Here is a 22,364-nt window from a genome sequence, read left to right as displayed (position 1 = left end):
ACGGACAGCTCTGTGCCAAGAACACCCGCGGACGGACACCGACTTGGAAACCCGTATCGTGTTCACGTGTATTTGTATTCTTGTGAGTTTTTTCACCCGTTGAAGACCGGAAGAGAGGGGCGCCTGGCTGGCTGTGTCAGCGGGGCACGCGACTCCTGATCTCGCGGTTGGGGGTTCGAGCCCCACGTCGGCTGTGGAGATTGCTTAAAAATAAAGTCTTAAAAAATAATAATGAAATGCAACAGCCGTTCTTGGGTCATGGGCCGCACGAAAGCAGGCAGCGGGCAGATCTGACCGGGGCGCAGGCTGGGCCCTTTGGAGACGGGAAAGAGGCTAACGTGCGGTTTGCAGGCAGCGCCCCCGGGGGTTCCTTCTTGCGGTGGGGCGTATGGGGTGGGCAGGGGCTGGCCTCCAGCTCAGACACAGCCAAGGACTCAGAGGTCAGGCCCCGGGTCCTGGCCCCTCTGCCCCCTTGCGCCGGACAACGACCTCCTGGGGGCATCAGTTTCTTTCACGACATTACGGATCACTTACCATGTGCAGGGGACCGTGCTGGGCCCGCCTCTGGGACCCCTCCCCGTGTCATCTCTGTCCCCCCCTCTGGGACCTGCGCCTGTGGCACAGGTGGGGTCATCGACAGGCCCGTCTTGCAAGGGAAGAGCCCAAATGACACAGAGGACGAGAGGGGAGAGTGAGGAGAAGACATGTGCAGACACGGGTTTTACCGGAACTGGTTTTATCGGGTGGTGTTATTTTCTCTTGGATCTCGCGGCAGGAGGTGTAGCAGACTGAACTGTAGGCCCACCCGCCAAGCAGACGTCGTGTCTTAACCCCCAGAACCTCAGAGCGTGACTTTATTTCCCATAAGGGTCTTTGTGGACCATCCCAGGTGAGGCCGGGCCCTGAATCCCATGACAAGCGTCCTTACAGGAGACGGAAGAGGAGACCACACGGAGAGCAGGGGCCACGTGGCCACGGAGGCAGAGGCTGCAGCCACGCAGCCACCGGCCCAGGGACGCCTGGGGCCCCTGAAAGTTGGAGGAGGCGGGAAGGATCCTCCCTTAGGGCCTCTGGCGGGAGCAGGACCCCGAGCCTCCCCTCTGTCCCCAGGGGCATCCACCTAGGGGTGCAGCATTCTATGCAGGCTGTCCCCCAATGTTGGGGCCCCCCGCCTCCTCCTTGTCCTCCCCTTCCTGCTCCTGCCCCCAGGGGGTCCCCGCTGTCCCATCACTGGCGAGGACTCCTCTTCAGAGCGGGGTACCAATGCAGCAGGGCACCCTGGCTGTGCCCGGCGGCCCGGCCCAGGGCACCACAATGCTGAGGGGCCCTGCCACCACTCAGGGACTGGCCTCCCCCCACCCCGATGGGCTGCGGGCTCTCAGCTCGGCCACCTCACTGCTCCGAGACTCACCTCTTGCTCTGCACCGTGGAGCCCGGGGAGAGTCTGTGAACGGGGTCGGATGTCCCACGGACGGGGAGCTCACTCCCATGCATGGCCGGTGCAGGCAGGACCCGGCATCGGCAGCAGCCCCTGGGTTGACTCGCCCTTTGAAATCGGCCCTGGGGGGCGGGGGGGAGCTGACCGCCTCCCTCAGGGCAACACGGCTTTGGTTAGTGATGGTAACCACCAGGTGGCTGAGAAAGGTCGTGCTCGGCCTTGCTGGGCGGCCCCTCCAGCCAGTGGGCCCGAGGAGCTGCACTTGGCCTAACAGAGCTTCACAGGCCCCGAGCACTGGCTCCCAGCTGGGCCCCGCTTCCCCCACCGCTGAGGCCCCAGGTTACACCTTTCCAAGTGAGCCTTTGAGGGGACGACCAGATCCCGCTGCACTGGCCAGAAAGGGACACTTCTAACTGACCTAAGATCTCCACAGGGCCTCTGAGACACCCCCCCGCCCCAGCCCGCCCCAACCCGTTTCCTGCCAGGAGGCCGACAGAACGTGCTCTGGCCCCATTGTATAGATGAGGAAACTGAGGCTCAGAGAGGTTCTGGATCTGGATGGCACTTGGCAGAGGCTGGCCTTGAACCCAGGTCTCTGAGCCCCATTCCTGGGCCCTTCCTGGCACCCCCCCCCCATCATGCCCCCCCGCCCCCCCCAGTGCAGGTGCCCGGGGGTCCCCAGGGGCCCATGCTGCCGGGCGCTTGCCTCAACGTCCCCGCCAGGCCCAGCTCCTGGTATTCCAATGTCCACCTGTCGCCCAGGGGCTGGGACTTCCGAAACTTAGCAGGACCCACCAGACGGTGCGGCCCAGAGGTCCGGCGGGAAGGAAACCCCTGGCTCTCAGAGCCGCCCCTAAGCCTGGCAGTGTGGACAGGAACCGTCACCCTCTGAGTCCCCAGCCCCTCTGGCTTGTGCCGGGGAATGAAGGGGAGGGGACACAGGTCGGCACTGCCCCCTGGAGGGCAGCCTCAGTGGCCCGAGCATCTCCGGGTGCCACTCAGACCAGGCGTGGCTGATCCGGGCACACACTGGAGCTCCTGGGCGAGCAGGGGCCCTGCTGGAATCTGTCTCCTCGGGGTGGGGGTGGGGGGGGCCAGCTGATGCCCAAGAGACTCACGGATCCCCCGGAGCCCCTCTCCAGGGCAGGTCCCTCCAGGGGCACCGGGCGACGTCGTTCCTTCACAGACGAACAGAACCTGCTCAGCTCCTGCGCCCGGCGCCGGGCCAGGTAGAGTCGGCAGAAGAGTGGCCTCTTCCTATAGCTCTGGTGTCCGTCCCACGCGCACCTGTGGGACGGGAGCCTCTGGGGCCGCGTCCTCGGGACCCGCAGGGGCTGGACTCACGCGGGAGCCAGCGCGCCCGGGGCAGAAGTGTGGCTCGGACCGTGGCCTGGGCTCCCCCTTCTCGCGTCTGGGGTGGGCGCCCGGAAGGCCCGGCTAACAGAACGAGCCCTTCAGAGCGGCTGCCGTGGGGACAGAGCGCGCGAGGAGCCACCCGCACCCCACCGAGGACAGCAGCCCGACGGGAGACCGGGCCGCGTGGCGCCGTGATGCCCTGCCCCGGCCTCCCGCCTGCCGGAAGCAGGCCAGCAGCAGCCAGGACTGTCCCTCGCCGGGAACAGAACGGTCTCCCCCCGAGGACAGCCGGGCCACCTGCTGCGCTCCGGAGCCCCTGGGGGCAGCACCCACGCGCTTAACTCCCTCTGCTGGTCCAAGACCGGGCGGTCGGCGGCCGTGGGGCCTGCCCCGAGCCGAGGGTCCTCAGAGAGAGCAAGCCGGGGCCTGCGGCAGGGGCACAGCCCTCCACAGCGGACGAGGCAGGTCCCACAGACCGTCTCCTCTGAACCCCACACCCACCCGGGCGGGGGGCTCGCTGTGGCTCCATTTTCCGGGCGAGGAAGCCGAGGCCCGGGCCGGCCGGGTGGCCGTCGAAGGCCGCCTCTCCTGCTGGGTGGGGCCAGGTTCGGAATTTCCGGTCGCTCCCCGCCTTCGAGCAGTGTCCCCAGCCGGGCGGTGCCAGGCTGGGAAGTCTCTCTGGAGGCTCCACACCCACCCGCACCTGGTATTTTTATTCCCGTGTGAGTCTGATGCCAGAAGGTGGTTAAAGCTCACGGCCCGCTGTTTCCTTCCACGGCCGGGGTCAATGGATCACTTATCTGGCGAGATCTTATCTGCCCGTCCTTGCTGGATTCTGGAGCTGGCTCCTAGAGGTACAGGAGGCCCCGGTGGGCAATCACGGCGCCAGGCCTTGACCCGAGGGGTGGGGCCTCCCGCCTGGGGACCCGCCTCTGCCCCCTTCCCCCAAGCACTGCCTCCCTACGGCTCCTTTCCCTCTTGCTGTCACCTGCCCGATCTCTGCAGCACTGGGATGCGACAGGCAATGAAAAGGAGTCGGAAACAGCAGAAGCAGAGCAGGGAGGGGACAGAAGGGACGACAGGAGGGAGTTCTTCGGGCCTCAGGGAGATATTTCGACCCCTGGCTACACAAGCTGGCTCCGAGCTTCCTAGCGGCCGAGGGAAAAGGGGAAGACGTCGAGGGAAGGGAGAGGTGGCGTAGGAGCCCGGAACAGTCCCCCAGAATTAGTTTTGCCCATCCTCACTGCCGCCAGCCTGCCCTGACACGGATCTTCCTCTTCAGGATGCATGTGACGGAGCGAGCGGCACGCTTCGTGACAGGGTGCGTGAGCGTGTGCCTCTGCGTCTTCGTTCTTCCGGCCTTCCACTCAGCAAGCACTCACTGAACCCCCCTACGTGCCAGGCCTGTGCGAGATGCTGGGGAGGCCGTGGTCAGCAAGACAGGCCTGGTCTCCACCCTCGGGTGTCGGAAAGCCTGGTGCCGACGGGCAGGAGGAAGCAAGCGGCTACGGAAGGTCCGATTTGCAAAGCAAATCATATTCTTCTTGCGGGGATTTCCATATCGTGGTTGAGATTCGCAGCAGTAGACGTACTTTTGCAAGGTCGACGAACACCACGGCCTTCACCAGGACTGCCCTAGGCCACTCACTGCCCAGCTCATCACCACGGCCCCCAACGTTCCCCTCCCCCACCGCACTCTGGCCCCCGCCCCCCCCCCCCCCCACTATCTCACACCCCCTCCGCGTGCCCCCAACTCCGCACCAGCCACACAGACTTCACTGCTCTTCGTCAACTATGGCGGGCTGGACCATTTACACTTGCTGTTCTGTCTACCTGGAACGCTTTTCCCCCAGAGCTTCAACCCCTCTGCCTCCCAGTCTCCATGACACTGTGTGGGGAGCGACTTTTACTATTTTGAGGCCATTCTCTGCCCAGCACATAGTAAGACTCAATACGTTTTCTTCGAACAAAGGTATGAGGCACTCGTTGTTACATTTTCAAGGCCCCCAAAGGAAATAAATGCAGCCGGATCCCTGACTGCTGGGTTTTTACCTGCTTCCCCCATGTAGGGGATGCCCGCTCCCAGCCTCTCCGCACTGGGACCGGCTGGGTTCTGAGTGACACTCACGTGTCACCTCCAGCCCCGGGTCTGACCGTGGGGCCCGGGAGGGACACCCCCAGGCGCTGTCGCTCCTGGGTCAGTTTCCTTTCTGGAAAATCAGACTCACCTCTGGGGGGCAGCATGGTGTCGTGGGAAAAAGCCCAACTGGCTTCCCGTGACCTGGGTCTGGATCCGAGCCCTGCTGCCTCAGGAGCCAGCGACACTGGCTGAGTCACTTCTGCTCCCGAGCCCCAGCGTCCGAACCTTCCACGCCGGGTGGCTGTGCTCAGCGGCCGGGGGAGGTGAGGGCATAGACTGCAGGGACCCTGTGCCCCCGAGACACCTTCAGACAGACTAGGGGACGTTGCTGGTGGCCGTTTTTGTCCCCAGATGCTGAAGTCAAACGTGCTAACAGTTCTGGGGGAAAAAAGCAACAGTTTAAAAATAGGAGGAAACATGTCCAAACAGGAACGTTCTATTATTTCTCTCTGGTCGCGCTTGGCAAGCCCTGGTGGGAGGAGAAGGAGAAGGCAGGGCCGTCTCACTAGCCAGAGCTCCTGGGGGGCTCCCAGCCCCGAGCCCCCCGCCCCAGCCTCGGCCCCTCCTTGAGCAGCCGGGACACCGAGGGCCGTCACAGCTACCTGCTTCCTGGAGGGGGCGGAGGCTGCCTGCCTCAGCTTCCCCGCAAGGCCACCTGGCCGCCCCTGGTCGGCGCCCTCCCCTCCTCGCTCTGCTCTGGGGTCTGGAGTCCCCTCCGGATGGCACTGGGGTGACTGACATGAGCCCTGGGGACAGTCCCGAGCGACCTGTCATTTGCAGGACACCGATGACTCCCTGGAACAGGACCTGTGTGAGTTTCCCGTCCCTGTTGTAACACAGCGACACTCGACCACAAAGCCGATGGCTCGGACCGCACGTGCTCTGTGACAGCCCTGGGGGGCGGGGGGACAGGGCAGCGCCTGCCGACCTTTGTCCCTCTGTCTGGCCCGGCTCCACTGTCCTGCCCGTCTCAGGAGGACCCCCGTGACTACACGGCCCCGGGAGAATCCAGCGTCACCTGACATCCCAACCCTTGACCCAGTCGCACCTGCAAAGTCACGCTCCCCACGCAAGGTCACGGCTTCACGGGTTCTGGACATCAACATGTGCACGTCCTGGGGGCGGGGCCGTGTTTCAGCCGCAGCCCCTGCACACAGCTGGTGCTCAAGGGGCTGGCCGTGACCACGAGCTGCACGCCGGACGCCTCGCCGGCCTGGGGACACACACCAGTCTGGGGAGGGGGGCGGGTCTTGGGGTTCCTGATTCTCGGGGGACACTGAGGCTCAAGCCAGGACTTGTCCCACGTTTCCGTTTCCCCCGTTCTTCCAGGGAATGACCTCGGCCTTCACGCAGGGTGTCTCCTACCTCTAGAGATGTCCCCCCACGAGGCCCGGGATCCCCAGGGTCCTGGACCACTGAGGCCGACAGCTTAGGGCAGGGCGGCCCTCTGATGCTGGTGTTGGGACAGCCCCAGGGACCTCAGCCCCGCCCCCAGCATAAAATGTGAACAGTAGAGCTGTGGGTCCAGCGGAGAGGTCGGGGTTCGAGTCTGGATTCTATGGGACAGGCCCGGTGTCTGTAAACGGGCCAGCAGCCCCTGTCTCAGAGGAGGGGGTGGAGAGTAGAAATGTCCCCCTGCCCCCAGCACGAGGCCGCCGGACCACGGGGCCTCACTCTGAAGGTCCCCCGGCCTCGGAGGGTTTGCCGCAAAGTTGCCCCGCGCCAAGGTTTGAACTGGGGAGCACAGGACGGGCACATCCACCACCAGGGGGCAGCCTCAGCTCTCACCTCTGAGTCCCTCCAGGGGTCTCCCCGCCTCCGCCCCGGGCCAGTAGGGCCCAGGCGGCTGGGTTCATGGAACTGGGGGAGGTGGGGACCGGGGCTGGAACGGCCGCTGGATCCTTCCCAGACCCTGCCTCCCTGTTCCTACAAAGGGGAGGAGTGGCTCCCCAAGGTTGCCTCGGCCCCAGGAAAGGCCATGGTGCACGGTCCCCCCCCATCCCTGCCGTGAAACCCCCAGGGCCTTCCCTGGCTCTGTGCTCCCGGCCTGCACCAGCCTCCGGGCTCCCCCTGCCCTCGTCCCGCCCAGTTTCCCTCCTCCCCCAGGCATGGGCCCCACCAGGCTCACACCTGACCTCACCCAGACAGGACCGGGGCCCCGGTCCAGACAGCCGTACCTCGAAAGGCTCGCGTGTCCCAGAGCCACGTGCGGCCTTACCCCCTTCACCCCCCCGGGCGTGCCTGCCTGGTGCTTGGGCACACGCAACCACGCGCGCGCACACACACACACACACACACACGGACAACTCACTCATACACGTGCTCACCCACGGCGATCCCCCAGGCTTTCAGGGCAGGCCCTCCCTGTGCTGTCGCCCCGCTGCCTGGGGGTCGCCCCCCCACTGACACCTGGAGGCTCCCCGGCGAAGCCGGAGCTGCCCCTCAGGGTGAGGCCCCTGACTCAGGTGAGGACACCCCTCTGGGGGCCCGGGGTGAGCCGAGTCCCCCTCTGCGGCGACTGCCCCCTCGGGGTCCTTCGTCCCCCCCACCGGCTTCCACCCTGCCTCTCTCTGGACTGTCTCTTCAGCGGCCCAGCCGCCAGGGGTGCCCGCTCCACCCCCAGAACGCCCACCACGGGTGGTCTGCAAAGTCCTGAGCCTTCGGAGCCCGTGGCGTTGGACCCCGGGGGCCCCTGGGAAACGGAGCCCGAGGATCTGGGGGGCTGGTTCCAAGGCTCCCACTCACAGCCCATTTCCAGTGTCTGAGATGGGGGTTACAGGGGGTCAGCTGCCGAGCCGTGAGCCCCCTCCCCACTGGGGACAGGTGGGGAAGGAGAGCTGGGTGCCTGGGCGGCTCACAGCCTCCTGACTCCTCCGGACCCCAGCCTTCCCCGCCCACCTTGGCCAGAAGATACCTTTGTTTGTCCTCAAGGAAAAGAGCCGGGGTGTGGGTCCCTGAAAGAAAGGAGAGGGAGCGGCCAGGTTAGCGGGGAGCATCCTGAGAGCAGGGAGAAGGGCCGGCGGGCTGGGGACCCTCGGTGGGGCTGGCGGTCCCGTCCCGTGGTCTCGTGGGGAAACTTCCCTCAGCGGGCAGCGAACAAGTAAGTCCCCGTCCCCATGCAGGGCCTCCCCTGTCTCCACGACCACGGGGGTCGCCGGGCCGAGGCCATCAACCTGTGAGGATCTGGACTCTGACCCCACCCCCAGCACTCGGGGCTGGGGGCCAGATGCGATTTCGCTGGGACAAGTGGAGAGCCCTGGCAAGGTGTCCCGAGCGGCGGGGAGGGTGGGCCAGGGGAGCCAGGCCCGCTGCCCTCCCAGCTTCACGGTCCAGACTGGCTGACAGACTGCCCCGGGCAGGTGGACACGCGGGCCCCGGGGCGCGCACAAAGGCCCAGAGGCTGCATTCCGGGTGTGCCCAGGGCTTGGGGCGCGGGTGGGTGTGGCAGGAACTAGGTGCGGGTGTCCCCACTTCGGCCTGAGAGCCAGACCCAGACTTGAGCAATTCTTTCCAGATAATGGGTGTGTGGAAAGCCGGGGCTCCATTCCCAAGGGCTCCGTTTGGGCTCCCAGCCCGTCGGGAAGGATAAAGTGATTCACGTGTGCCCCCCACCCTACCCCCACCCCGCTGCTCTTGCTGGTCGAGGTGGCTCTTCGGCCAGCCAGCGGCTCAGGACTTACTCCTGGCCCCTCGGGGCTCCCAGAGCGCTGTGGCCCCCAGGCAGGGGTTGCTGGGGGTGGGGACCCGAAGACCGGCACAGTGTGGCCCGGGAAACCGCTCCAGGAACAGCATCCTGGGGTTGGTTCGGGGAACTCGGGGTGCCCAAAGACCAGGGGGACCTGAGGCTCCTAGGGATGGCCTGGGGGTGGCAGAGGGCAGAGTAGGGAGTCCTAAGCCCGGCTTGAACCCCCATAGGGCTCTGGATCCCCTGAGCCCTGCTGACCTGTGTTCTGGAAGACAGGAAAAACCCACAAATACCATGGTTCCCAGCCACTAGGAACGAGATCTTCACCCACCCTTCTGGGTAAGCAGAGTCAGGGAACCCCAAAGGGTCTGTCCTTTTCAGGCTTAGAGGGATTTCAGCCTCAGCAGGTGTTAGAGTTGAATTGTGTCCCCCAAACGTTGGATTCGTTGCCAAAGTCCTAGCACTCTGGACCCCAGAATGGGGACATATTTGGGAACAGGGAGGTTAGAGATGTGATTGGTTGAGAAGAGGTCCTCCTGGAGTAAGGTGGGCCTAATCCAATGTGACCTGTGTCCTCGTAACAAGGGGGGACAGACAGACACGCACAGGAGAACGTCCAGTAGAGTCTGCACTGACAGCACCATAAGCAGAGCCTGGAGAGAGGCCCTGGACAGACCTCTCCCCAGCACCTGCAGGGAGCGTGGCCCTGCCCGTGCCTTTATAACGCTGGGGTCCAGAACAGTGAGAGAAGTTTCTGTTGTTCAAGCCCACTTGGTTTATGCAGCCCCGGGACACTAACGAGATAAGTGGGGTAGAGACCTCCTTTGAACCCCACCCTCCCCTGAGAGCTGCAGCAGGACAGAGCACCTCTTCCCCCCTGAGCACAGCCGGGTGGCTGCCCCCCCAACCACCCAAAACATCCCATGCACCCCAGGACGAAGGCCCCCTCTCTCCACAGCCAAGGGCTTCCTTGGGGTGTCATTTCCTTGGGCTTGTGAAGTGGCCAGTGCTGCCATGGATGGAGCCTCCATGAATGGATGGATGATGGATGTGTGGGTGGAGGGGAAGCTGCGGGGCCTATGCTCTCGCCTCCGGTCACCTCACCTGGGGGACGCTGGAGGTGCAAATGCTAAGGTTGTTAATTCGGGAGGCACTTTTAGCCGAATGGTCCTGTTGGCCAGAAGTATCCAGACCGGCACAGACCGCTGGGTTTGCACCACTGCACTCCAGCAATTTCCATGCCGGTTGCCAGGTGAGATTTTTTTTTACAACTTATTTCCTGGCTTGGAAATCTGGAAAAACAAACCGCGTGGTCCCCAAGCCTGCAGGACCACAGCCTCCTGCCCCACAGCAGGCACCCCGCTCACCGCAGGTGTCCTGGCCAGTCTGCTCTGGACACCGGCCCAGAGAGGGAGACTTGCCCTGCCGGCCCGTGTTCCTGGGACAGATGTCTAACTAAGCTCGGCTCCGACAGCACTGAATTTATGGCAGAGTTTATTTAAAGGAGGAAGCAGCAATAAAGCGTGACGCCCAGGGAGTGATGAGCGAGAGCCCCGCGGGAGACACAAAACAGGTACTGACGAATGGGACTCGTTATTTAAAATTCCACCACGGACATCGCGGACGGCGGGCAGGCCAGACGCCGCTTGGAGGAGGTGGAGAGTTCGTTTCCTTCCTCTAGATAAACATGCCAGCAGCCAGATCCTTCCGTGGTGATAAATGGCTTCCTCCTGCCACCAGCGTGGGGTCGCGCCTCACGCTGGCCGGAACCGTGGCCCGTCCAATGCTCCGGGCGGGCAGGGCGGCCGCGGGAAGGTGCCAAACGTGCCCCAATCCCAGCACGTCCCCAGGCCCCGGGATTCCAGGCATCCCACTCCAGACCCCCAGGGTTCTGGAAATACAGAGGGAGGCAGCCATGACTTCCTGCTCAGCTCGGCTGCAGAGGTAAGGACCTCCCGGGACAGGCTGGGCCCTCGGAGGAAGGGAGCCGGGGCAGGAGGGTGGTAGGGGCCGTCCTGCCCCCCAGGAACACCGGCCGGTGTCGGTTGACGTCTGAGCGCCCGTCTGGCGGGGGAGGTGGTCACTCCACGTCGGATGAGCATCTCTGCCCAGCCCGGGGCTGTTTCAGGAGGAAACTGGTTGACAGATGAGGGGGACCTGGAACCATCTGCCCCAACAGCACTTTCAAACAGTCCAAACGAGGTTATTTGCAAAGGCCAATTGCTGCCATATGCGTCTCCTGGGGCTGGAGGAGAGGAAGGCGGTGAGGCCCCAGCCTGTGGCCTGCGGGGATCCGTCTCCTGCTTCGGAAGGTCACAGACACATTTGTGGTTTCCTGCTTCAGAGGCTCACCTGGGGGTGGCCAGAAAGCGGGACTTAAGGGAGCCTGGGACTTAAGGGAGCCCCCTTCCCCCGGCCCAGAGTGGGGGCCCTCCCTTCCTCCAGGGGGCTGCCTCCTCCCCTCCCGTGCTCCCCAGGGCAGCTCCCTGCTCCGCAGCGAGGAGGTGGCAGGAGTGTGTGTGGGAAGCCAGCAGGAGGAAGGAGCCCCGAGACGAGACAAGATGGTGAACCCCGAAACCATCCTGCTCGCAGAAGTAGCCGGATCCAAAAGGGCCACCCAGCGCGTGACCCTGTTTACAAAAACGCCCAGGGGAGGGCAATCCATACAGACAAAATGCAGATCGATGGCTGCCAGAGTTTAGGGTTGGGGGACTAGGGGAATAATTGCTTAATGGGCACCGCGTTTCCTTTCGGGGTGATGAGAACGTTTCAGAATTTGATAGACCGCTAGTTGCCCAGCACCGGGACCATACCAGCCGGCTCTGAACTGTTCGCCTCGAGACGCTTCATTTTACGTGACGTGAATTTCATGTCAATTTTTTTTTTTTTTAAGTGCACGTGGTCCCTCTGGGAGGCACCTACGTGGGGACACCTGGGCAGGCGGCCGGTGGGGCCAGCAGGTGACAGGTGCACAGAAGGCTGCTCCCCACGGTAGGGCCCGACCATCCGCGTTGTGGGCTTAATAGTGGAGGAACTTCTGGACCCCATTGCAGAAGTGGGTAACTTGTGGGTAACTGGGAGCTCAGGAGCCCTCAGTCTCCCCATCTGTAAAATGGAATCCACAAAGAAACAATGACAGAAGGCACATGGCCGGGTCCGGTGCACAGCAAGTTATTCAAACGGAGTGGTTAGGAAGCAGCCTTTTTCCTGGGTGACGTTTCTTTCTTTCTCTTTTTCTTTTTCTTTTTTTTCTTTTTTTCTTTTTCTTTTTCTTTTTTTTTCTTTTTTTCTTTTCTTTTTCTTTTTCTTTCTTTTTCTTTTTCTTTGTCTTTGGGTAACATTTCTTTCTTTTTCTTTTTCTTTTTTTTTTCTTTTTCTTTCTCTTTTTTCTTTTTCTTTGTCTTTGTCTTTTTCTTTTTTTCTTTTTCTTTCTTTTTCTTTGTCTTTGGGTAACGTTTCTTTCTTTTTCTTTTTTTTCTCTTTCTTTTTACTTTTTCTTTCTCTTTTTTCTTTTTCTTTGTCTTTGTCTTTTTCTTTTTTTTCTTTTTCTTTTTTTTCTTTTTCTTTCTTTTTCTTTGTCTTTGGGTAACGTTTCTTTCTTTTTCTTTTTTTCTCTTTCTTTTTTCTTTTTCTTTGTGTTTTTCTTTTTTTTCTTTTTCTTTTTGTTTTTCTCAAAGAGGGAGAGCATGAGGGGCACAGAGAGAGAGAGAGAGAGAATCCCAAGCAGGCTCCAGCTCAGCACAGAGCCCGATGCGGGGCTCGATCCCATGGCCCTGGCATCATGACCCGAGCTGAAACCAAGAGTGGGATGCTCAACTGACTGAGCCACCCGGCGCCCCTGGCTGAGGTTTCTGGTCAGGGTCCACGTCTTACCCTCTCTGCCAGGTGGCCAGCTTCTCAGAGACGGGGGTGTGTCTGGCTCAGGGCTCATTCCACTGTGCCCTGCAGCCAGGCTCCCCAAACTCCAGGCCAAGCACAGATGGCAGTGCCCCCTGAGAGCACATGCTAAGATTTCAGACCTTCAGCATCACTGCAACTGAGAAGGGCCCTGGAGACCTGCATTTTTGCAAGTGCGTCCAGTGAGTTGGATACACAGCCAGGTTCAAGAACTTTCTGCCATCTGACCTTGCAGCAGAGGGTTGGTAAGGCCACTGGAGAGGACAGAGCGTTTGCTTGGGCCCTGGTGGTGCAAACAGCCCGTCCTCTGCCGCCTGGGCTGGTGACAGGGGGACCAGACCCTGTGCAGGCAGGGTCCAGGGTCCAGGCCTCAAGGAGACGCTATTTGAGGATTGCTTTTTTTTTTTTTTTTTTTTTTTTTAACATTTATTCATTTTTTTTGAAATGCAGAGAGAGACAGAGCGTGAACGGGGGGAAGGGGCACAGAGAGAGGGAGACACAGAATCCGAAGCAGGCTCCAGGCTCCGAGCTGTCAGCACAGAGCCCGACGTGGGGCTTGAACTCACGGACCGCGAGATCAAAGACCTGAGCCGAAGTCGGCCACTTAACCCACTGAGCCACCCAGGCGCCCCGAGGATTGCTTTTTAACACACAGCAGGACCCTGTCCTTCCCCAACAGGGAATGACCCTCCTAGAGATCCAGGAGTTTAAAAAAAAAAGGCTATTTAAGAACTTGTCAGCTTTTTTTTTTTTTTTAATTATGAAAAGAATGTTTGGATCCTTCCCGCAAAGGAATAGTAAGATTAAGCAACTTAGAAGAGGTGGCTGATGACATACACATACGCCCAGGAAGAAAAATCTCCTACTCGCACAGAGCCAACTACGTGGGGAGCCCTGTGAGGTCTGCGCTTAGCCTGGCAGCCGCCCTGGGGGATTTCAGAGTCGCCTGTGGTGTGACGGTGGTGACAGATGCTCACCGCTCGCCCAGGCCAGGCCCTCCGCGCCCCTTTCCCGGCGCCCCCAGCAGCTGGAGGGGGTAACGCAGTAACAGCTCAGGCCAGCCGGTCGTCCAACCGGCTCTGGCCTCTCTCCGCCCGGACCCACCAACCCCAGCGCACTTCCCACTTGGTGTGGCCGTGGCTCGCGGGCGGAAATGGCCCAGGCCTGGCCCGTCGGCTCCTCTGCAGAGGATTCTGGAGGAAGATTCTGAAGCCCCAAGAGGGCCACAAGCCGGAAGGAGCCTGGATCCCGGAATGACCTTGTGGGGTGGACACGCCCACCGCCGCCGCGGACCCGTGTCGAATCGCGACGTCCGCGACTCGCGGAAGAAACAGGCCTTTGCTGTGCGGAGCCACTGACACTGGGGTCACGAACGGTGGCGGTCGTCTTGCTGCTGTGGACTAATGGTCACGGCCACAGTCGGCCAGGCTCTCGTCGGGGAAACAAAGCTCCGGGTTGGTGGGGGGCGGGGGGGGGGGCGGCGGGGCAGGTAAATGGGCCGAGGTCACAGCCAGGGTCCGGGGAGGCCAGCCCTCAGTGCCCCCTGTCGGAGGAGAAATCGAGACTCGGACAGCCCGGGCTGCCAGCTGGTAGTTCTCGGGGAGCGGGGACTTGAACTGCCACCTCAGACTTAGACCGTGACCGCATGGACCACGTGGACCACGTGGGCTCCGTGGCCATGTCACATTCTGGGAAACAGAAGGAGCAGCGGTGAGCCCCCCAGCCCCGTGCGCCCCCTGGGAGCCAGCGTCCCCTTCCCGCGGGCCACCAGGCAGCCAGCTCCCCGCTCACTGTCCGTCTCGGCCCCCGGACTCCCGGGCCGCGCCCCCCACCCCCCGCCCCGCCCCCGGCCGCCCAGTCCTTCCCAGCCTCTCAGACACCAGCTGGAGCCGGCTTATCGATGGTGGCATTTGTCGCATGGACGCTCAGGGTCACCTCCGAGAGGCCTCCCAACACCCCGCCTTGTGGTCCAGCCCGCTGCCCTCCCTCCTGAAGCATCGTCCACTTACTTGTTTATTGTCCCCTGTCCCCAGATGCGTGGGCCCCAGAAGGCCGGGGATGTTGGGCCGTGTGACGCTCGGAGGTGGCCACGACGCCTGGTCCCCGACACAGAAGAGCAGGTGCTCGGCGTTCGTTGTCTGAAAGGATCAGCCGTGAAGTCACCACGGTTTCCTTCCCCCTCGTCGCCGTCTCCCTCTGTGGTGCAAGGGCCTGGGAGCGGGGCTCGGGCCAGGCCTGGCAGGACGGCCTGGCGGCCAGGGGCCGCAGCACAAGGGAACGTTGGTGGGGCTCCGGGCTCCCGTGGATGCGGCCTCGTGGTCCAGCAGAGGCTCCTGCGAGGCTATGTTCTGAGCCACGGGACAGGGGCAGGTGGCTGATCCCTCCAAGCATGATCTCTGATGGCCTCAAGGCCTCATCGAACGTCTGGTAAATCTGCACGGCTTCGTACGGTATTCTACGCCACCATCAGAACTGTGGCAGGAGTGGGGTTCCAGGCAGATAAAGGAGGCCCTGCCTGACCTCCCGGGGTCCCTGCCTCATCCGGTCCAGAAACAGGGCCGGGCAGTCGGCACCCAGGCATCCAGGGTGTCCGGGGTCCCGAGGAGGTGGGCAGATCTTCTCCGTGGAGGACCCTGTCCCCAGAAGTCCTTCCTTATCGCCCAGCGCCTGGCCAACTGTCACTTCCTCTGGGGGACCGTCTCCATGGGCCTTCCCGGCCAGCCTGGCCCCATCCGCTTCCCTGCCGTCCACCGCCCTCCAGGCACGCCGGCCCTCCGCTCCCACACCGGCCTGCATCCGTGGGGTCGCCTCTGCCCACGATGCTCCCTGACCCCACCTTCACAGGGTGGCCTCCTCCTCGGGAGACAGAGATGCCGCCCCAATACCCCGTCCTCCTGGGCACGTCCCTGCCCTTGCCCTCCTCTCCCTTTCACATCACAGCTTGCTGCACATCTGCCTCCTTGTTCACCTGGAGAAAGGATTCTGAACAGAGTTGTAGGGGTTGAACAGGGACCCCCAAGAGGTATGTCCTCATCCGAATCCCCAGATCCTATGAGTGAGGCCTGATGGGGAAAAGGGTCTAAGCGGGTGTGATTAAACCAGGGACATAGAGATGAGATCCCCCTGGATTGTCGGGGGGGAGGGGTTCGCTAAACCAGTGACTATGTCCTTATAAGGGAAGGGGAGGGGAACCCAGGAGGGGCCACGTGACCATGGAGGCTGCACCCACTCTCCCAAAATGTTGGCCCCAGCCCCTCCCGCCCTGCGGGGCTGAGGGGGGTCTGAGTGCGGGGAGGGGGCCTGAGCGGCGGTGAACGGGACTTGTACACAGACCAGACCCGACTGGCGGGGGGAGGGGGGGTCATCACGGGTGGAGTAAGACTCCGCCATGGCCGGAAAGCCACGGGCGCCTTGGGTGGCGGTGGGGGGACTGTGGGGCCACGTCTGTTTCCTGTCGCTGCGCGTTCAGCCTGTTGTCTCTCGGTTCCCTGGGCCAGGAATCGGGGGCAGCTGGGCCCTCTGCCTGGGGGCTTAGGCGGCTGAAATGAAGGTGGCCTCAGGGAGGAGCAGCCCCCACACTCACTGGAAGTGTCAGCAAAGGTCATGTTCTGGCAGGTCTAGAGCTCCCGGTCAAGCCTCGGACTTCAGGGCAGGCCTCGGCCTTCTTCTAAACGCTTGCCTGATTAGGCCAGGCCCACCCAGCCTCACTCTCATGATGAACCCAAAGTCAACTGATTAGGGACTTTGAGTACATCGGCAAATGCCCTTCACCTTTGCCCTATAACAATCCATCGTCACAGACATGACATTCCATCCCATTTGCCATATTCTGTTGGTCATAGGTAGGTCCCGTCTGCCCAGGCTCAAAGGAAGGGAATTTCACAAGCATGTGACTCATTGAGAACCGCCCCCCCATCTCTCCCCTTCACCCTGGAGTGTGTCCACCACATAAAAATTGCTTATTTTTTGTAAACCGTATTTAAAATATTTTCTTAATGTTTATTTATTTTTGACAGAGAGAGACAGAGCATAGTGGGGGAGGGGCAGAGCGAGAGGGGGACACAGAATCCAAAGCAGGCTCCAGGCTCCAGGCTCCGAGCTGTCAGCACAGAGCCCGACGCGGGGCTCGAACCCACGAACCGTGAGATCGTGACCTGAGCTGAAGTCGGAGGCTCAACCAACTGAGCCACCCAGGTGCCCCTTTGCAAACTTTATTTAAAAAAAAAATTTAAAAACCCTGTACTCTTGTGAATGCAATGCTTGAAGTCCCTCCCGGGACCCTGGGAAGCACCTGGGTAGAGAGAGGATCTGAACTCTAACCTGTATTCGCTTCACAGAAAGTGTGCATTTGATGACGGGTCAGGGAGGGGACATCTGACAAGGCTGTCCGAGGTTAAGAATTGGGGCAACAAAGCCCTTTCCCGGGGGGGGGGGGGGGACCCAGGAGGCCAGCCCACTCCCTGCTGTCTCCCGAGGGGCCACTGCCCTGATCTGCCGTGACAGGACCTGGGACATGGCCAGGGCCCAGGGCACGACTACGGTGTACTAGTTAAGATCCCAGGGCACCTCAGCTCTTGGGGGGTCCCCGCCTCCCCGATTTGTACCGGTTTCTGCAAATGTCTGGCTGACCCTAGGCTGTGGGCGCCTTCATCCAGATGCCCAGCAACCAGGCCTGATCCCGGCGACAGGAAGTCAATTTAGGGACAGCGAAGTAGAGGGAGGGAGGTGGGGAGATGGGGCTGGTGCCGAATCACGTGGGGGGTCCCTGGGGCAGAGGCGCCCCCTCTAGGGGCAGTGGCCGAGAGGCTCTGGGTTCGGACGCACACCCCCGTCCCCGGCTCAGAGGGGGTGGAGTCGTGCACCTGGCATCTTGGATGCAGAAACTACGCGTCTGTGGGTTCATTTAAACCAGTAAACCGGACCCCGGAGCTCGCTCGCTCGCTCTCTCTTCCTCTCTCAAAAATAAATAATAATTTTAAAAAATTGGGGCACCTGGGTGCCTCCATCGGTTTAGCGTCCGACTTCGGCTCAGGTCACGATCTCTCGGTCCGTGAGTTCGAGCCCCGCGTCGGGCTCTGTGCCGACAGCTCGGAGCCTGGAGCCTGTTTCAGATTCTGCGTCTCCCTCGCTCTCTGCCCCTCCCCTGCCGGCACTCTGTCTCTTTCTCTCTCAAAAATAAATAAAAGTCTTTTTGAACGTAATAATAAAGCAGTAAACTCTAAGGCCGGGGAGGGTGTCCACCTGCTGGCCGTGCTGTGTCTGCTCTCAGGGGCACATGCGTGAGCCTGCACACCGTGGCTGGGGGCGGGACACCTGGCTTCTCCACTCAGCCCTGGACTCACTGCGGGACCTCGGTCGGCCCCCCAGTTTCTTTATCGGCACAATGCAGGGGTGTGAAAAGAACATGCAGACCTCGAACTCTCCGTTCGAGCAGTTTGGGGCGGGGAGTAGGGGGGAGTCTCCTGCAGAACACAGATTAACCTGGAGGGGGAGGGTACGGGCAACAGGAAGACCCCCGCCTGGGCTCCCCCGGACCCATCTCTGCCGAGCAGCTTGGAGTCCACGTGACTCAGACGATGCCTGAGGCCCCTACTCACCAGAACACCCTAGTTCCTAGAAGAGTCCCTGGACGGGATGGCCAAAAAACGAGGCAAACAACGTAAACCCCATCCGAAAAGTGTAGGTTTTGCTGGGTTTCTCCTTCTTTTAGCATCTGGGGGAAAGGGGCCTGCGGGCCACCAGCCCTCCCAACGTCCGCAGCCTGGGTCCGGGTACCCCGTCCGGGCCTCCCCGGAGCTGGCGGGTCCCTCCTGCGGTGTCCACAGCAGGTGGCCGTAGGGCCAGCTGGGGTATTGTCCTTCCAAGCTGTTGAATCACATTCTCTTGTTGCCTCTAGAACCCCGTCTCTTTCTCTGCAAGGTCTTGCAGGGATCTGCCAGGGGTGAAGGGCGGAGCTGAGAGACTGTGAATGAACCTTTCAACCCCGTCTCAGTTTTGTAGCTTCGTGGGATTCCCGGGCCCCTGGGAAGGAACGCTGAAAGCAATAAATGGTAACACGTAAGCTGTGCAGTCTGATCCCCAGGTCCCGGACCCTCCCCCGTGGCAACCCCCCCCAGCACACCCCCATTTTCTGGGGTGCAGCTACTCTCTCCTGCTCCCAGACCACGGCAGCCCCCAGGCACACACCTTCACCTCCGTTCTCGCCCTTCCAGTCTGTTCCTCATGCTGCAGCCAGGAAAGGATCGGGGCTCGTCTGGGTCAAGAGCCAGAGGCAAAGACAGCCTTTGGCTGTCCCACGCACATTCTGTCTCTGTCTCTCTTAAAAATGAACGAACATTAAAAAAAAGAAACAAAGAAAAAGAAAGTGGAAACACAGCTGAGAATGGGAGGAAGAGATTTCTGACGCGTGTATCTGATAAGGAACTTGTTTCTAGAGTATACGAAGAGCTCTTACAACTCAACAACAAGGCAGAACTAACTCCAATTTAGAAATGGGCAACGTGTTTGGGGAGACATGTCTCCCAAGAAGACGCGCGAAGGGTCAGGAAGCAGACAAAAGACGCCTGAGGCCCTGAGTCATTAGAGAGACGCTAGTCGAAACCACAGCAAGAGGCAAGGGCACACGAGGGGAGTGGCTCCAAGTGTAGAAGCAAACGATCCCAAGCGTCAGCGAGGATGTGGAGAATCAGCACCCTTGTCTGCTCCTGCAGGAACGCAAAAACGGTGCAGCTGCTTTGGAAACACCGTCTGGCGGTTTCCTCCAGATGCTAAACGACCACATGGACCCCGTACTTATGAAAACACGTCTGTGCAAAATCTCGTGCATGTGTGATCGGAACAGCATTATCCCGAACAGCCCCAGACCAGGCACAGCCCACATGTGCCCCAACTGGTAAGACGGGATATGGTCCAGCCAGTGAAAGGAACGCAGTGTGCACGCGTGTTCCGGGACAGACGAAACTCCGAATAACCGCTGAGTGAGAGGAGCCAGTCACAAACGACCACAAACGGTACGATTCCATTTGACTCAGAATTTCCAGAAAGTCCTCAATCTATACAGCTAGTAAGTGGATTAGTGGGTGTCTGAGGTTGGGGTTGGGGGGTAGGGTAGGAATAGGAAATGACTACTAACTGGGGTCGACTTTCCCTTTGGGGTGACGAAGATATTCTAAAATTAGACTGTGGTTACTTTGTACAACTCCGTGAATATACACTACAAAATGGAATTTGAATTCTTTCTTAATAAAGCCATCTTTTCATGTCAAAGGCCACAATGTCAAAGGAAAATAACTAAAATATTTGTTGGGGGACCTGGGGGGCTCAGTGTGGCGAGCGTCCGACTTCAGCTCAGGTCACGATCTCACGGTCCGTGAGTTCGAGCCCCGCGTCGGGCTCTGTGCCGACAGCTCGGAGCCTGGAGCCTGCTTCGGCTTCTGGGTCTCCCCCTCTCTCTCTCTGCCCCTCCCCTGCTCACATTCTGTCTCTCCCTCTCCCCAAAATAAATCAACATTAAAACATTTTTTTTAATATTTGTCATTCATATGACAGACTAAGAGCTCGTGTCCCTAAGAAGTAAATAGCATTTACGAATCAATAAAAGGTGTGCCAGTCAATCTAGGCGAGGTTATGCTACAGTAACGAAACGACCCCCGAACCGTTGAGGTTTGAAACTGCGATGGCTTGTTTCTGGCTCATAATACACGTCCGTCCAGGGTCTGGGGACATCCCGGGCTTGCCACTGCTCCTCGGGGACCATCTCAAATGGTGCCAGTTTGCCATGCCAGGCAGAAGAGACCTCACACTGGTGATTGGAAGCTCAGCCTGGTAGTGACGTGCAAACCACCCTTTACAAAATGGGGTCCAGTCTGGCCACGTGGCGACCGCGTTCAGCCAACAGCGCTAACGGGGACCACGAGAAGGCCCACCGCCCAGCAGGGAAGAGGGACACAAGATGGGCACGGCGGCTTCACGGGGAAGGAACCGAAGTCACTCCCGCACATGCGAAGATAGTTGAGCTCCGGTGAAAGTGAAGAGTTGCAGAAGGAAGCCACACGGCTTCACCTACCCACGATTCCAAAGGTGGGTCACACGCAGTGCGAGGGGAGACTCACCACGGAGACGCTCGTCGCGGCCGTTCAGACCATGAATCGGTCTCGGAAGCATCCATCAGATGCTTCTCCACCGGACCTAGTGACTGTGCTTCCAGGAAATGACACTACTTTTTGCCTCCCCTCCTTCCCCCCTTCCTTCCTTCCCTCTCTCTTTCTTTCTTCTTCTTTTGGTTAATGTTTAAGTTAAGAGAGAAACAGAATACAAGCAGGGGAGGGGCAGAGAGAGAGAGAGAGAGAGAGAGAGAGAGAGAGAGAGGGAGGGAGACCCAGAATCCGAAGCGGGCTCCAGGCTCCGAGCTGTCGGCACAGAGCCCGACGCGGGGCTCGAACCCACGGACCGTGAGATCGTGACCCGGGCCGAAGTCGGACGCTCAACCGACCGAGCCACGCAGGCGCCCCTGCCTTTCTTTCTCTTTCTTTCGCCTCATCCCTGTATCTCTTTGAAACGGTAATAACGGTAAGCGAACAACCACAGCCCTGTCACAATTTTCAGCATTATCAGAAGTCTGCTTCACTCATTTTTCCTTCAATACTGACTTCCTTCTGCGCCCTAGCTCACAGCTTTCAGCGTCTCTCGATCCTTTTTCTGATCTAACCGCAGGCGCCTCGCTCCCTGCTCCCCCGCCCCCGCCCCATTTCCCAGCGAGGGAGCGGCTGGGGGCAGGCGCCCTGGCCTCTCTCTGGACATGTGGCTCCTCAGAGAAGATGCCGGCTGGCCCGGCCCCGTGGCCTCCAAACGCCCAGGGGTGCGTTGGAAATTTAGAGTTCACGTTCCTGAAGAGCCAGTCCCTCTGTTGGTAGGCCCGTCTGCCCCAGGAGCGACTTCTGGAAATTCCGAACCACCGTCCTCCCAGCTTCGAAATAGCCCAGGTCTCTCAAACGCCATAAAACTCAATGTAAACAACTTTGCGACTCCAGCCACGGGTGTCCGGGTTACCCGAGAGGTTGCTAGGATATTATCTCTGCCGGGAAGTTTATCCGCCAAGTTTGAAGGCCAGCAGAGAGCTTTTGCGGCAAAGTGGACGTATTCGCAAAGGTCGAGCGCTCCCTCCTCCCAGCGGGGCGCCCAGGGTGGCGGCAGCCCTGGGTGCTCACGGGAGGACGCTGCCCTGACCGTGGTCTGCTTGGCGGCAGGATCCTGGGGGAGCAGCTTCAAGCTGTCCCCGGGGCTGCCCCCTCCCTGTCCCACGTGCTTGGAGAACCGGTCACCCAGCCCTGGGAGGGACTGTGGGGCGGCTGCGACCAGGGCGCTGGGCGGGCTCCAAGACCCGTCAGCACAGCCATCCCGGGCTGCATTTCCAGCCACGGCGCAGGAAAGGGGGGTGTCCCGTCCCTGTCACCAGGGCAGCAGTCCTAGGATTTGCCGTTTCTCTCGTACTAACGGCCCACGTTGATGGCCTGACCACCGTCGACATTGTTCCCTCGGGGACAGTGAAGTAAAAAGGCCGATGAATGTGGTCTGGGGACTCAGGGGTCCCAGGGAAGGACAAGGGTGCCCCAAAGAGCCACCCACTCCCAAGCTGAGCCTGATCCGGGGGCCCCCCGGGGGTCTTTCTGTCTTCCAGCTTCTCAGCTCAGATAATTGGGTGTTAACCCATTGGGGGGATCCCTCCCCAGGGCCTTTGCACATGCTATGCCCTGTCCTGGTTCATCCTGACCCACCCCAAAGCTGCACCCACGAGGCAGATCTAAGTTCCTTGTTTGGGAGGCTGCCATCCATCACCCCCAATGACAGCA

Source organism: Acinonyx jubatus, chromosome D1, assembly GCF_027475565.1.
Source record: "Acinonyx jubatus isolate Ajub_Pintada_27869175 chromosome D1, VMU_Ajub_asm_v1.0, whole genome shotgun sequence".
NCBI classification, from domain to species: domain Eukaryota; kingdom Metazoa; phylum Chordata; class Mammalia; order Carnivora; family Felidae; genus Acinonyx; species Acinonyx jubatus.
The sequence above is the reverse complement of the archived record's forward strand: the minus strand, read 5'-3'. Positions refer to the sequence as shown.